The 16,710-nt window shown below is 39.7% G+C and overlaps 1 protein-coding gene and 1 pseudogene across 1 annotated transcript in view; both read right to left on the minus strand.

Annotated features, from left to right (window-relative positions):
* Positions 1–16,710, minus strand: part of LOC131330670 (fumarate hydratase 1, mitochondrial-like) — an 89,765-nt gene that overhangs the window by 60,059 nt on the left and 12,996 nt on the right. The window lies entirely within an intron of this gene.
* Positions 409–15,441, minus strand: LOC131330671 (protein DETOXIFICATION 40-like; annotated as a pseudogene).

Here is a 16,710-nt window from a genome sequence, read left to right on the forward strand (position 1 = left end):
CCCCCAGGCATAAACCATCCCCCGCGGGATAAACAGACTGATGAGATGATGAAGGCTCTCATGCAGTCTCAGTTAAGCTTCACTGAACAAACCAAACAGGCAATTTGTGACATTAGGACCCAATTGACCCAGTTGACGGCGGCAGTTGGACAAATCCAACAGGAGAAGGGAAAGTTTCCTTCTCAACCTTTAGTCAATGCCGCTGGTACCCATTATGTGGGCGATTCTTCTGGCCCAAGTAATCCGAATCTCAGTCTGGAAGATGCTAAAGCGATCACCACTCTCAGAAGTGGGAAGGTGATTGACAAAGATTTGCCCCCAAAGCAGAAATCGGTGCCACCCTCGGTGCCGGTAGCTATTCCAGCAATCATTCCAAACTTGGGAAGTGTTCCTGAAGTAGAGAAAGAGGCGGAATCTCCTGAAGTGGTGGTGCCTGCAACTGCGGCCCCCACGACTCCAATGCCACCCGTTGCTCCATATCCAAATCGCTTGGTGGCGAAACCTAAGGTCAATGTGAACTTTCAAATGCTTGAATTATTCAAGAAAGTTCAGTTTCCAATCTCTTTGATGGAAGCCATTGACGCAATTCCTCAGTTTGCTAAGGTTTTGAAGGATCTATGCACGTCAAAGCGGAGAACTAAGGGTCAGGACAAAGTGCTTCTGACGGAGCAAGTGAGCTCCATTCTCCAAACTGAGATCCCCACCAAGTGTAAAGACCCTGGTTGTCCCACCATCCCTATAGCGATCGTAGGCCAAAAGTTTGATAAGGCTTTGCTGGATTTAGGAGCGAGTGTCAACCTGCTCCCCTATTCAGTATACTTGAAACTTGGCTTAAGCGATTTGAAAGCCACACCGGTCACGCTGCAGTTGGCTGATTGGAGTGTGAGAATTCCAAAGGGGGTGGTGGAGGATGTTCTAATTCAAGTGGGCGAGTTTCTTTTTCCAGTCGACTTCATTGTCCTGGATACATGCCCAATACCAGAGGTCTTTGAAAAGACTCCTATCATCCTAGGCCGTCCATTTTTAGCCACCTCCAGTGCTGTCATGAATTGCAAAACTGGACAAGTCCAATTGTCGTTTGGGGACTTGAAAATGGAGGTGAATGTTTTCAACGTGGATAGCCGGGTTGAGGATGATGAGGAGATATATGAGGTGAGTTTGATCGACACGCTGGTACAAGAGCATGTCGATAGTGTGTCATACAAGGATCCTCTGGAGATAACCTTAACCGCCGAGGAGGCGTCATTTTTAGATTCTCCAGATGTAGGAAGTTTAATGGAGATGCTTGCAGTGGAGGATGTGTGTGGCGCCGCTTGGAACCCAGTTCTTGAGCCGCTGGGCGCCCCATTTCCTACAGCTTTCCCATCGTCTGTCCAGCCACCTAAACCAGAGCTAAAGCCTCTGCCGGACACACTTAAGTATGCCTTCCTTAAAGGCGATGATACTTTTCCGGTTGTGATCTCTTCATCCCTTGAGGAAGATCAAGAGGCTAAGTTGCTTACCATGTTGAGAAAGCACGTGGGTGCGATAGGCTGGACAATAGCAGATTTGCAGGGTATTAGTCCAACGGTGTGTACACACCGCATTTTTCTAGATGAGGATGTGAAGCCTACTAGGCAACCTCAGCGTCGTCTGAACCCCAATATGAAGGAGGTGGTTCGGGCTGAGGTGCTGAAGCTTTTAGATGCGGGTATTATTTACCCGATAGCCCATAGTGAGTGGGTGAGCCCAGTGCAGGTGGTGCCTAAGAAAGCAGGAGTGACCGTCGTGAGAAACGGCGAGGGCGAACTAGTGCCGACCCGTGTTCAAACCGGGTGGCGAGTTTGTATCGATTACCGGAAGCTCAATGCGAGCACCCGGAAAGACCATTTCCCTCTCCCATTCATTGATCAAATTTTGGAGAGGGTGGCTGGCCGGGCATTCTATTGCTTCCTGGATGGGTACTCTGGCTACAATCAGATTGAGATAGCCATGGAGGATCAGGAGAAGACCACCTTCACGTGCCCTTATGGTACGTTTGCCTACCGTCGCATGCCCTTTGGCTTGTGCAATGCTCCCGGAACCTTTTCAAGGTGCATGATGGGAATTTTTAGCGACATGGTAGAGAAGATCGTGGAGGTGTTTATGGATGACTTTTCAGTTTTCGGGGACTCGTTTGACGAATGCCTCGAGAACTTAGGAAAGGTCTTGCAACGGTGCGAGGAAAAGCAACTTGTGCTTAATTGGGAGAAGTGCCACTTCATGGTGACCCAAGGGATTGTGTTAGGACACATTGTCTCATCCAAGGGTATTGAGGTGGATAAGGCGAAGATTGATTTGATCGCAAATCTTCCCACTCCAAAGTCTGTAAAAGACATTCGATCTTTCCTCGGTCACGCCGGTTTCTATAGGCGTTTCATTAAGGGATTTAGTGCTATCTCCCGGCCGTTGTGCCATTTACTGTCAAAAGACACGCCCTTTGTATGGTCCGAGGCGTGTAAGGAGGCTTTTCAGACATTGAAGCGGAGTCTCACTACTCCGCCGATTGTTCAGCCTCCAGATTGGAGTTTGCCATTTGAGTTGATGTGTGACGCCTCCGACTATGCAGTCGGAGCGGTTTTAGGGCAGAGGCGAGGGAAAGAGCCATGCGTCGTTTATTACGCGAGCAAGACGCTAAATGAGGCACAAATGAACTACACCACTACCGAGAAGGAATTGCTCGCGGTGGTGTTTGCCTTAGACAAGTTTCGGTCCTACTTGGTGGGTTCGCAGATTGTGGTGTATACCGATCATGCGGCCTTGAAGTATTTGATGACCAAGCAGGATGCGAAGGCTCGCCTTATCCGGTGGATTCTTTTGCTGCAAGAATTCCACCTTGTGATTAAGGATAAGAAAGGGGTTGAGAATGTAGTAGCCGACCACCTGTCTCGTCTGGAGTTTGAGGACCCCACCTCTCATCTCCCCATTGTGGATTCTTTCCCTGACGAGCAGTTGTTCGCTGCTAATGTGTGCCCATGGTTTGCAGATATCGCCAATTATTTGGTGACTGGGCAAATTCCACCCCATTGGTCCACAGCTGAGAAGCAGCGATTTTTGAGAGAGGTCAGGCAATATATTTATGATGATCCATATGTGTTCAAGTATTGCGCGGACCAGATAGTGCGCCGGTGTGTCCCCGAAACTGATAAAAGGGGAATTTTAGAGTTTTGTCACACCGAGGCGTGCGGAGGTCATTTCTCCGCAAAGAAGACCGCCGCCAAGGTCAGTGAGTGTGGTTTCTTTTGGCCGAGTCTTTTTAAGGATGCATACGTCTTTTGTAAGTCGTGTGACCGGTGTCAGAAATTAGGCAAGGTTGGCCCGCGGAATATGATGCCCCTACAAAACATTTTTGTGATAGAGGTCTTCGATTGTTGGGGTATTGATTTCATGGGCCCGTTTCCGGTGTCATACGGTTATGAGTACATCCTCCTGGCGGTGGATTACGTTTCCAAGTGGGTTGAGGCAATTCCCACTAAGACCAGCGATTCTAAGGTCGTGCTAGAGTTCTTGCGAACTAACATTTTGTCAAGGTTTGGCATGCCACGTGCCATTATCTCTGATCAGGGCACACACTTTTGCAATAGGTCTTTTGGGGCGTTAATGAACAAGTATGGCATCTCTCACAAGGTGTCTACTGCTTATCACCCTCAAACCAACGGTCAGGCTGAGCTAGCAAATCGCGAGATTAAGGGGATTCTAGAGAAGACCGTGAACCCGAATAGGAAGGATTGGTCACTTCGGTTGACTGATGCCTTGTGGGCCTACCGCACTGCTTACAAGACCGTGTTAGGTGCTTCACCCTACCGGCTTGTTTATGGTAAGGCCTGCCACTTGCCCGTTGAGATGGAGCATAAGGCCTATTGGGCCATTAAGACGCTAAACGCGCGTTTACCTGAGGCGGGTGCCCATAGGAAGCTCCAGTTGTGTGAGCTTGAGGAAATTAGGAATGATGCGTATGAGAGTGCGAGTATTTATAAGGCTAAGGTTAAGGCGTATCATGATAGAAATATTCAGCGCAAAACCTTTAGTGTTGGTCAGAAAGTGTTACTGTATAACTCGCGCCTTCATTTATTTCCTGGTAAGTTGAGGTCCCGGTGGGACGGTCCCTACGTTGTGCATAAGGTTTACCCGAATGGTTCTGTAGATATTTGTGACCCGAAAAATAATAATATTTCCAAGGTTAACGGGCAACGTCTAAAATCATTTTTGGAATATGTGGAAATAGGTGAACCTGATGAGGTTTTGGTCGATCCTGTTTATTCGGATGACCCTGTTGTGTAGCCGTTGGGCTACGTTCCGACGGGTAGCTTTCGCGTACCACTGTCTTCACTAAGAAGTGGACCCGGCCCCTAGCAATAGTGGTACCCATCATTGACTTGGGTTTTGGGAATAATCTTTGTACACTCGTTCTTTTATTTCTTGTTAAAAAAAAAAAAAAAAAAAAAAAAAAGTAGAATTTGGAAAAGGGAAAAAATTAGCATAATGGTTTGGTATAGCCACCTGGTCAAAGCTATGTATGTAGTACTTAGGAGGTTGGGTCTGACGGCAGGCATTGCCTCTTATTACACGGTGATATATTTGCAATGAAATCTAATTCTGCTTCCGCTATCTTTGTTGCTGTTGGTTCATTCAGTCGTAGACATGGTCATAATTCTGGGTTTCTTAGTCGGATTTTTGGCCATGCTTTTGGTGAACATGGTAACTTATCTTGTTTTGTCATCTCTTTTGTTGAAGTTGGTTATTGAAGGAAGTTGTTGGTTGTTGGTTGGTAATTGAAGTTGGTTGTTATTGGTTGTTGAAGTTGGTAGTTGAAATTGGTTTTGTTGATCGTTGAAATTTTTTCGTTGGATTCGTTCATTGATTCGTTAGTTGTTGAAATTATTTCGTTGAAGTCGTTGAAATTGGTTGGTCGTTGAAGTCGTTCTTTGGTCGTTGCTATTGAAAGTTGTTCCATTGTTTTTAAACAGTTGGTTATTTTTCGTTATTTTTGTTAGTAGTTGAGGTAATTGTTTCGTTGGTAGATACGTGATACGTATCAAGCTGAAGAGTCTCCAGCTTGAGAGGCAGTGTTAGAATATAGTATTGCTATTAGTCCCACATTGGTTAATGTAGTCTTATGTCATGATTTTCCATTATATAAATAAGAATTGATTGTGTTAGAGTTAGTGAACACAATACCCTACACACTTTTCCTTCCTAAACAATAGATATTTTGGTAAAGTTACATTGAATTTAATATGTTGTAATATGGTTCGATTTGGCAAGGCTTTTGAAACTTAAATGCCTTTAAAGCAGAAATCATTCTAGAAATATCTTTTTAATATTTAAGAAATGTATCAAAAAATCATGGTATTACCGTGTGAAAATGATGGAGCAATCACACCCACTTCTCGAAATGGAGAAGGCTGAAATTAGAGAAAATATTTGGAGAAGGCTGAAGAGGATGAGTAACTAGTGTTGAATATGATTCCGTGAAGTAAAGAAATGGCATTTGAATTTAGGAGGACAGTCGTTATATAAGAAAACTAACTCAATTCCATGTTTTGAATTTCCTCCAAAATTTCAAAAAATCTCTAATTACTTGTAATCGTGATTAATACAATCCTACTAAGTTAGGAAACAAATATTTTTATATGTACGTGTATCATAATAACAAGGTAGACAAGGTATTTCACAAGTATAATAATGAAAACATTTTCTGTCAAAGTGATAGAAATGAAAACTTACGTGGTTCACCGAATTAAGATGATTATTTAGTTATTGTTTATCTATTTTTGTAATGCGAGACAAAAGTAGAATTTCTGTGGCTTATAAATTGTACTCCATAGAAAGAATACATTAAAAAAAAATTAAAAAAAATGACAGGACTTATGATATAAAGATTTCAGGGCTTACAGCGTACCTGTTTTCCTAGATGTCCACAACTGAAATTGAAATTGTCACCAACCGATCAACACTAAATCTCAGTACAATGCCTGCGGCTTTGTTTGGTTTGATACTCGAGGAAGTTTTGGGGGGTAATGAGTGGAAAGAGAGATATATAAAAATGAGAGTAATAGTTGGAGAGAAAAATTATTAGGAACCATGCGCAGAGAAAAGGTTAGGTCCAGAGATCGAAAACAAACACAGATTACGCAAAAGAGAATAGTGGAGTATGGCAATTGAAGTAGAAGCCGAGTAGCAGGAGAGAATTACAAAGAACAAGTTGAACAACAAATCAAGAAGGGGACTCGTTCACAAATACATCCAATCCATTCCCAGTGCGTTATTTACATTGTACCATATGATTGCTTGTCAACTTTGCAAAGTCGGATGCAAAGCGGGATGCGGGGCTGATAATCGTGTTTGTTTTACAATTGATCAATAACCGATTCAATTTTCGTGTATCTTGATAATCATAGGATCCTGAAGTTAACGACTGGATAAATATTTGGTGACTCCCAAGATTTAAAAAGCCTCATTTAAGAAAGGTATAAATTCCCCTATTCTGTTTTCATGTTAAAGTAACGAATTATCACCTTTATCAAAATATACAAAACGAAGTTATACCTGCTCTTAAAACCTTTTGTTGGAGATCAATCACATATACAGAAAAATTTAGATACAATGTTATGTGTAAGAAGGTGTGGGACTCCCTCTATGTAAGAGAGTGTTACAAGTAATTGTTCAATTCATATGTTTTTCAACATTTATAATTAAGTTTTTTTTATATCTACGCAAATAGATTTATATAAATTTTTATATATATCTAGCAGCAAAATATTTTGCTAAAATAAATTTTGAGCACTCATAGATGACATGTAGTTTTTGCAGGGGGAAATGACGGTCCAGGACATTTTTTGATAATTAATACCCATCAAGAACATGCTGAGAACATTTGGTAATGAACAAAATGTCTTTGACAGGTATTAATTATCAAAACACGTCATTGGCCGTCATTTTCCCGTTTTTGCAAATAGTGAAATAGTATGTGTTTTGGAAAACTAGCCAAAAAAAACTCAGAGTAGAGCCGTTGAAATAATATTCGAGGATTTGGAAGGGCTACAGGGAGAAGAGAGAGGGCAGCGACCGCGGCTTCAGTGCTGGCGGCATCGTCGGCGATAGATGTGGCGGTGGCAGCATTTAGGCCTATACCCTCCCCATATCTGACTGAGTATTGTATAATATTTACCCTCATACCCACTCCTATTGGGTAAAATAATTGCAATGCATGGCATTTATACGTCAAAAAATAGCAATGTCATTTACCAGTTTAGTGCCATTTTAGCACAATGTCAAATCTAGATCATTAAATTAAACCTGTCATTGTTTTTATCCAAATTAAATGGCTTTGATAATTTGGCAAGTTTGGGCATTTGCCAAATTCAATGCCGAATTTGGCACCAAGAATGGCCTTGCCAAATTAAATTTGGCATTGCGTTTGACACAAAGGTGGAGAAGGTTTTTCCATTCTTTCTGTCAAATTTTGGCCTTGGCATGAGATTTGCCACATGGGTGGACTTGCTCTTTGGTGTAGTAAACTAGGAGGGGCCCTTTAATGTCGTAAATTTTGGGGACCTAAGGGCTTGTATATGGATTGGGGTTTTGGACTCAAAATTATTACCCTACTCCAACATCCACTCATTATTCCAATCTCCAACCACTACTTTCATTTTTATCTCTATCTCTCTCCAATTATTATCTTTATCTCCCTACCCTAATCATTACAAATTCAAATCCAAAATCCAAATCCAATAACCTCAACCGATTAAGCCAAAGCAGCCCCAGCTTGAGCTTTAGGTAGACTCTACACGAAACATCATATCACTTTTAGTGTATTGAAAGGGAAATGCTATAATACACCCCTATTTAATGTGTATAATATGCATGCCTTGAATGGCCTTACATTCGAATTGGGGGATAGTGTTGTGTAATGATGTGCGCAGCACCGTGTTACACACCTTCAAGCAGTCGAATCGTGCATCCGACGGTTCGGATCTCATCTCGGCAATGGACAATTCTCAATCGTTGATTGCTGAGATGAGATCCTATGGCTCGGAGGTGCACAACACCAATCCGAAGTCCCTTCAATTCATAACACTTTGCATGAGAACAATAACCTAATGAGCGAATTGAAATAAAGTGTAAACTCCGCACAAGAAGTTTTACTTTTCTTCGCACTTCTCCAACCGTTTCATTGCTTTTTCCACCTGCAACACATTCAGTTTATTCTCAAATCAATAAATATTATTGTTATCTGTATCCAATGCATATTTTAAATATTATAGCATTATTACATTCATTTTAATAGCATTTTCTATAACATTTTATTTTTTGCTTCTCCATATCTGATTTAAACCTTTACTATACCAAACTGCTCATGACTGTGATTTAAGTTAGAATAACGCTTATTTGGATCAAGAATTCATGGATGAATTCTAAAAATAGCAGGAAAATGTTAAGAAAATGATAAAGAGAAAATGAAATAATTAAAGACATTAATTTGGTACGTTCTATCATACATTTTTCTTTCTTTTGGTAAATTTTGTCATATATAAATTCTTGGTCCAAACACATTTTAAATAGACCAACTAAATAATTTAGTACCTCCTTATTCCAATCTGTTCGACAAGTGACCCAAATCAAAATGATGGTTTGCATCAGTGTCCCTCCTATCATTCCCCACCAAATTCCCTACAAAGATCACAAAACATTAATTACCATCATTTTATTTTTTTAATTACCAGTACTACTTTTCACTGCCATTTTTCCTTTCAATTACTCGATCATTACAATATTCGTATCATAATTCGTAGTACTATTTACTCTATATAAGTCCAAAGACAGAGCGCGCAACATGCTTGAAAACTATCTATCCAACTCTTCCTACAAACAAAAAAACAAGCACTGCAAAATAAATAGGAAGACGCTACACAAGCATACTTTGTCAAACATTTTCCCACTAAACGATGTGTCATCCAAAACTTAAGTCTCGACTTCGAAACCAACTGGTCCTTACATATTTTGCCATCTTTGCACATTCTTAAAATATGATACATGCTACTCTTTATTTAAAAATAACATATCTTGCTTTTGGGAAAATGACGGTCCAGGATGTGTTTTGATAATTAATACTCGCCATGGATATGCTGAGAACATTTGTTAATATCTGAAAATGTCCTTTGCGGTATTAATTAGTAAAACACGTCATTAACCGTCATTTTCCACTTGTTTTTTGAGCTGCGAAGCTATTATTTGATAGTACCTAATCTCTCTCTAGTGTTTACAAGTCAACATAAGAATGCATGTGAACTACGAGAGATTAATCAATCTTACGTAAGGATTAAATACTTTGGGTCTGGGTCAGAGGAAACCTTAAAGCCGTCCCCTAAACAGGTGGGATAAACCTAAGAACATGATCATACGACACAATATATATAGAATACAATTGAGAAAGCACAATGGACATCAAATTAGTAGCATACCTTAGCGTCCAATTTGAAGTAAAAACCAAGAAGCAAGCCCAACGGGATCCCAACTACATAATAGCACCCGACGTTCACGTAAGCCACGAAAGCTTGCCATCCACATCCCACAGCAACAACTTCATATGTTTACTCATTTGACAATCTAAGTTAGACTATGACAGGGTACAGAAATGTAGTCTTCAGTGCGACAGTGCTGAAATAGCAAAGAAAACACGTACAAAACTTTTATATAAGTATTAAGGGAAATGTCTTCAACACTTCCCTTTTTATCTATCGACACTCCCTTGTTTTGTCTTCATTTAAGGGAAAGCATCAAATTGCCCTTCAAATAAAAAAAAAAGTGACTCAAGAGGTAATGATAATTTAGTATTTTTTTTCAATTCTCATGAATAAAACACAAAAAATGGAGTGCCAATAGATAAAAAGGAAGTGTAAAAATCATTTCTCAAGTATTAAATATGGTGTTTTACATAACACAGATTCCCAGTTGACCTTTTGTAGCTCAAAAAGTACTACAGCATTATGCTGTTGTTCGGAGCTTAGTCATAATTTTTCAACTTCAAGATGTTCCGAGTTTTCGCTCTCAATCCTCGCTCTCCTGAATTTTAGTATGTTGTCGTGTCATTCCAGTGGGTTTTTTTTTTAAATTGAAAATATTATTCTCACATGCTTATTTGATAAGAATAGAAATTTTATTAACTCGGGTAAAGATTACAACAAGTTAATTTAAAGAGGAGACGCGAAAACATCGTAGTCAATGGAGTATAACCTAACTAGGTCGGCACACACACCACCGGAAAAGTCATATGCACTCAGACCAAAGCTATTAAGACCAGCGAGGACGTGCCATTCAATTTGTTTCTCGTACAATAATCAAGACGCGTGAGAAAAACTTATTTACGAGGGTTCGGACAGCCCAGATTCACCCGGTTGTAAGCAATTAGCATAGTCTCAGTAAAAAGAAAAAAGATATTCTCAAAAGCTCACCAGACAAAAAAGGTTGAATTCCGTTGAGAAGGATGGTTATGGCAAGGAGCGGGCAATGGTCTGAGACGGCACCGGCCACAGATTCGCCTTCTGTGAAAGCATAGCTAATGACATCCCTAAATACAATCACAAGAGTTCCGGCACCATAGAGGTGACGATAGAGACCAAGTTCACCACGACTACTAAAAATGTTGTTGATTTTGGATGCCCTGCTCCTAGCTCATTGCCTACTCTCACACTGCTCAAACATATATTCATGAAAGCAAAATTGTTAAAGAAAGTTTGTGCTGACCAAAAGTTTAAAAAAAAAAAACAGAAATAAATACGAAAGATTTTTTAATTTTTTTTTGGGAACTTTTATCACTGTTAAGGTGTTGCAATTGGTTCTTTATCAAGAATATATTACGTCGATAGCGAATCTCATGTCACATGTGTTATAAAATAGGATGTTGATTCGCATTTGTTTTTTTTTTTTTAAGAGCAAAAAAGGTTTTATTAATCTTAATTTCAATTTCTTAGCGGTTGTATACCACCAATGTGATGGAAAAGTGGAACTGAGAATTTACTTGCAAATGCAAACGGTATTCATTTTCTTTCCTTCATTTTTTTTTTCTCGAGGCAGGTTCATATAACCGACATCAATCAAGTGGATGAAAAATTTTAACCATGTAGACATGCAAGAAGGTTAGTGAGCTCTTAGCTCAGTTGGCATCACTCACCGCCTTTTTCAGTAAGTGGTCTAGTTTTATATGCAATCCAAGTATCCAACTCCTTTTACTCTTTTCAATTTTCTTGTCATCAAGTGATCAAACTGAAAAAATAAAAGTTTTAACCAAAATTTTGAATGATAAATTTAGCCAAAAATAAGGGAGAAAAATGAAAATAAATAACTCAGCGAAACGAACGAATTTCAAGTAGAGCTAGCTAACCTTGCCGAGGCACTAAACCCAAGCGAGATCATGAGCATGAATGCCTTAATCGTCATGCTGCAATTGCAATTGACGCCAATACAAATTAATCATCACGAGCGTGAAGATTCAAGACAAATATTGGAATGCAGACTCGAGTAATTCAAAAGAAGCAAGAACCATATTGACAGACCATACACAATTGTGATAATTACATTCAATAGTACTTCTTCCGTTTCATAATGATTGTCAAGTAAAGGATAATTTTTAAAAAAAAATCTGTTAAGAACAGGAATAACAACCATGGAATGGTTGTCGATCCCTTTAGAAATTGGACCGTGAAGATCACCAACGGTCCCGCTTTAACATCGTGTACCCTTTATTTTGTAGGCCACCATTGGCATATATATAATTCTCTACAGAAAAGATCAACTTAGCCAGACATCAAGAGTGTTAGGATCGTCACACACACGTACACGATTTACGAGTATAAAATAGTAAAGAATCAGCACAGAGATATAAGTGGTTCTCCAATACCGGATACGTCCACGGGAGCGAGAGCGGCTGCTGTTCTTTTATTATCACAGTACGAAATAGGGTTTACAACATAGAGTATTTATAACTACTCTATTCTAACCCTAACGGATTTGGCCTGTATCCCAAAAATACCCCTGTATGAACTGTTTCTTACTGCAGGGGGCGTAGGGCACCCCCCCAATTACAGAACACCTGGGCCTTCGGCCCAATCTACTTTTACTGGATCATCGGCGATGGGTCAAATGCCATCGCTCCGCTCCGCTCCGCTCCAACATCTAGCCTTCTTTTTAGAATTCCTTAGTATCTTTTCATACTTAACATATGAGCCGCAGTTCTAACAATGAGCAATCAGAACTAGCTAAACTAATATATCTCAAGCTGTCAGCATTTCTGATTGTCGTTTTCGACAAGTTTATGTGCGATTCAATCAGAAACCAAACCTCCCCCCTCTCTCTCTCTTCAAATCTCTCCCCCTAATCTCAGCGAGATCCAACGTCAACGGAGATGATCGTCGCCAAAGCAGTTCGCCTGTGTTCTCCTTTGTTCGGTCTTTCTCACCGTGTGCTCTTCTTTCCGATTGTCCGACAATTCTATTGACATTATCAGGCTGGCTCCATTCTGGTCGTTTTGGGCATCCCATGGGTTCACGCCCTAACAAGGGTGTAGTTTCTTTGGACGAAGATAGCAGTTGGTGGTGTTGCACGGTGGAGTGTGGCTACTGTGGTGATCGAGGTTTTGTTCCGTGATCTTTGCCATGTCTCAACCGGCCTTGTGGTTACTGGTGGTGGTGGTAGTGAGGGTCTTGATCGGCATTTTTCGGCGGCTGGACTTAGGGGTATAGATGTGTTGTATGCTCTTCGATTTTTCGTATGGATTTTTTTTTGTTTTTTTTTTGTTGGTTTTCTTCCCATGCGTGAGACTTTCTCTCACTCCTTGTGGGTGTAGTTGTGGTGGGTTCTCTACGTCGTCTTGATGACTTTTCGAGACCGGATACGAGTCTTATCTGTGTGAGGTCTTGAATGTTCTTTTGTGAGTCTAAGTCTTCTTTGTAGTTGTTTTTCTACGCTCCTTGGGGGTGGCTACCCGTTCTCAAGACTTTTGTATCAATGAAAAAACTTCTAAAGTTTGACCAAAAATAATAAATAAATCAGACCCTCACTCAATCTAATACGTCTGATCTTTCGCATTGATAATCAAGTTTTTCGAGACAAAAAATACGAAATCATCAAAAGAGCCCCCTGATCGATGAACGTACCTCACGGGCCAGACTAGGTACCTTTTCAAACCCAAGCATAAAAGCTCACACGATGGAAGTGAAAAATAGCTAGCATACTTTAACAGATAGAAAGAGAATCCAAAGCCAATTTCGGGTTTTTAAGCAACCCAACAACTAGGGGTGGCAAATTGAACCCAGACCCATTAACAAATCCAGACCCATCAACTAAAAAATAGATCCAACCCAACTCATTTATTAGTTGGGTAAGAATGAGTTCAAACCCAGCTAACCCATTATTAGTTGGGTCATAATTGGGCATTAATTGGATCAACTTAAATGATCCAATGAGCAATGAAAGTAACGCACCAAATTTCATCTCTTAATTGGTCTCTTTTGCAATTAGAAAGTGGAGGAGTACGCCTCCCCCCAGGAGCATGGCCTTTTATTCAATTGTTTTGTACTAAATCACACGCGTCCAAAAATATTAAAATCAATTGTGACCGGTTACAATTATTTTGACCAGTCAAAATTAAAAACACATCTCATCCATTAATTGCGCGAATGGACCCGTGAAATTGTGCTCCGCCGTGAATAAATTTCTCTCGTGGTAGTCCCGCAAAGGGTTTGGATCAAAAAATTGACTTATTTTTTTGTCCTTATTCAATTTTTTTTTGCATTTTTTTTGTTTTGTGTCATATTTTTGTGACTTGTTAATTTGTTTTGATGAGAGGAATCGGAAAAGTAAAAAAATTTGATCGAAATTTATAATTTTTTGAATAAAGACAAAAAAAAATCAATAAGACAAAAAAAATTACTTATTCTGGTCTTTTTGAAAAAATTTATGAGTTTCGATCATAATTTTTTTTTACTTTTCTAATTTTTTTATCATAATTTTTATATGTAATTAGGTTAATGGACGGGTCGGGTTTGCTTTAAAATAGATGGGTCGGGTTGGGTATGGGTAATTAGATTCATAGTTAATGGATCTAAATGGGTCAATGACCCATTAAAGACCCAACCCACTAACAACTTACCCAATTTGACCCAAACCCACCCGTTTGCCACCCCTATCAACAAGCAACAGCATAATCTGGTTGTACCAAACCTCCAAGCAGGGCATCACCGCCGACGCGACCGATAACTTAGCGAAACTGGGCAGCCCAGAAAAAGCCTGTACGCTGAACCCAGCCCAAGTGTGCTTACACTTTTCACTCCTCATAATGTAAACAAATTGGGCTATCACGAGCACCCACCAAGAAAAACTCAGCATCGAGGCCGCGCCCAGAAGCCCGAGCCCAAGTTTGAAGACCACGACCCAACTCAGAATCAAGTGGAAAACTAACGTTGATGCTGCAATGCAAGCACTTGGGTTGACGATGCTTTGCGCTTGGAGAAATTTTTGAATTGGGAAATTCAAGGCGTACGCAAATATCTAAGGGATTAGACCGTAGACGAAAATTGAGGCCATAGATGCGATCTCTGTTGATTGGCCGAGTAATATGAGAATCGGCTTGGAAAACACGTAGATTAACGCGACAAGGAGCCCTGTGATGGTGAGGGGGACGGTTGACCTTTGGAGGTAAATGCCTAACATTGGGTATTTCTTTGCTTCATATGCTTGTCCACATAGGGTCTCCACTGCACTTCCCATACCTAGCTGTTGAAAGCAAAAATAAAATGGTTACTGGAAAGAATTTTGGATGCACAAAAGGGTTGTGCACGAGAGAGATGTACCATGATACCAAAAGCAAATAATTGGATGCCATTGTTGCCGAGGGCTGCACCGGCGAGCTCGTGGTTGCCGAGGTGGCCGGAGAAAATCTGGGTGGACATGGACATGACATTGTTGACAATGTAAACACATTGTTGACAATGTAAACAAAGATGGCGGGAGCGGCCAGTTGCCACAGTAGCTTTAGCTCTATCCAAGTTGCAAGTTGATTGCGCTGATAAAATGGCAAGTCTATGTTTGATAATACGATTTCAAGCTCATCGCTCACCACTTTGTGCTTCTCTGATGGATGATGTGATGATGACAAAGGTGGTGGTGGTGGTGGTGGTGCTTCATGGACTGATCCCATCGTAGATTCACAGCTGCGACGGAGATTTTTATAGAGTGAAGGGTGGTGGAGATTGAGAGAGTTGGTAATATTAATCTAGAGCTTGGTGACTCATTTTTTTGGTGGTAACGTATATATAGAAGAACGTAATTTACTCAATAATTCTACGGATACCAACCTATTGTGAAGGGATGGTGTGCAAATCGATGCACAAGAGGTCGGTACCCAAGGTGGAATGTTCCTAAAAGGGACTTGATGATGGATGGAGTGGCTGGATATGGAGAATTTTTGGGAAGTTCACTATAACGTGTTTCTAATTCTATTAGTCCACTTCTAAAGTTCTTAACCTCTCTAGTCCATTAATAATTTCAATGACAAAACTACCTTATGTAAAAGAAACTAAGGCCTTATTTGGCTAACACAAAAAATGTATATTTTCATTTTTTTTTATCTTGTTGCAATCACGTAACCACCACCACGACGCCAACATGTAACGTTATATGTGTGATAAAAAAATATCTTTTCTTTTCTTTTCCCCACCACCAACACCTCTGTCACCGCCACCACGCTAACATATAACAATATATGTGACAAAAATTCCTATTTTCTTTTTTTTATTCCTGTTTTGCGCTCTTCCCTTCTTAAACCCTTCACCCCTTAACATATAACGTTATATGTATGACAAAATTTTTTTTTTTTTTTATACATGTTTTGAGCCATTCCCTTCTTGAACCCACTGCACCTTAACATATAACGTTATCTGTCTCAATCTGCATTCTTGTCTTATGTTTGGTACTACATCAACAAAAGTGCACATATAATCTTATAAGTCACAATATGTCCTTTGTACGTTATCAAAAATGACGATAGATCTGACAATTATAAGGTTATCTATTGATATCTGAAACGTATTTTTTTGCTAACACAAGCACATATAATATTATATGTGTATATTTATACTTTGTATCATACCAAATATGTTCTCTGCATGTTGAAAAAGTATACATATAAACTTATATATCACAATTTGCGTTCTTGTCTTATGTTTGGTAATATATTAACAAAAGTGTACATATAATCTTATATGTCACAATCTATTCTCTGTACGCACTACAAGAAAAATCGCATTTTACAGCGTTTGGAAAACGCTATTAAATGATATATACAGCGTTTTTCCAAACGCTGTATTAGCCGATGCTATTAAAAGTCTTAGACTTAAGACATCATTTTTTAAACGCTATAGAATGTAGACTTTAGACAGCGTTTTAAGAACACTATAGAATATAAAGTTTCTATAGCGTTTTAAAAACGCTATAGAATGTAAAGTTTTTACAGCATTTTAGGAACGCTATATTAGCCAAAAATTTTGCATTTTTAAAACAATTCTATAAATACCAATATATTAGCATTTTCAAATAAGATCATGGTAATTTCATTTAAGAAACAAAAATGATTTATTTCATTCAACACCAACTATATCCAAATGTCAATATACGATAAACAATTCAACCATTGAA

This window comes from Rhododendron vialii, chromosome 6a, assembly GCF_030253575.1.
Source record: "Rhododendron vialii isolate Sample 1 chromosome 6a, ASM3025357v1".
Taxonomy (NCBI): Eukaryota; Viridiplantae; Streptophyta; class Magnoliopsida; order Ericales; family Ericaceae; genus Rhododendron; species Rhododendron vialii.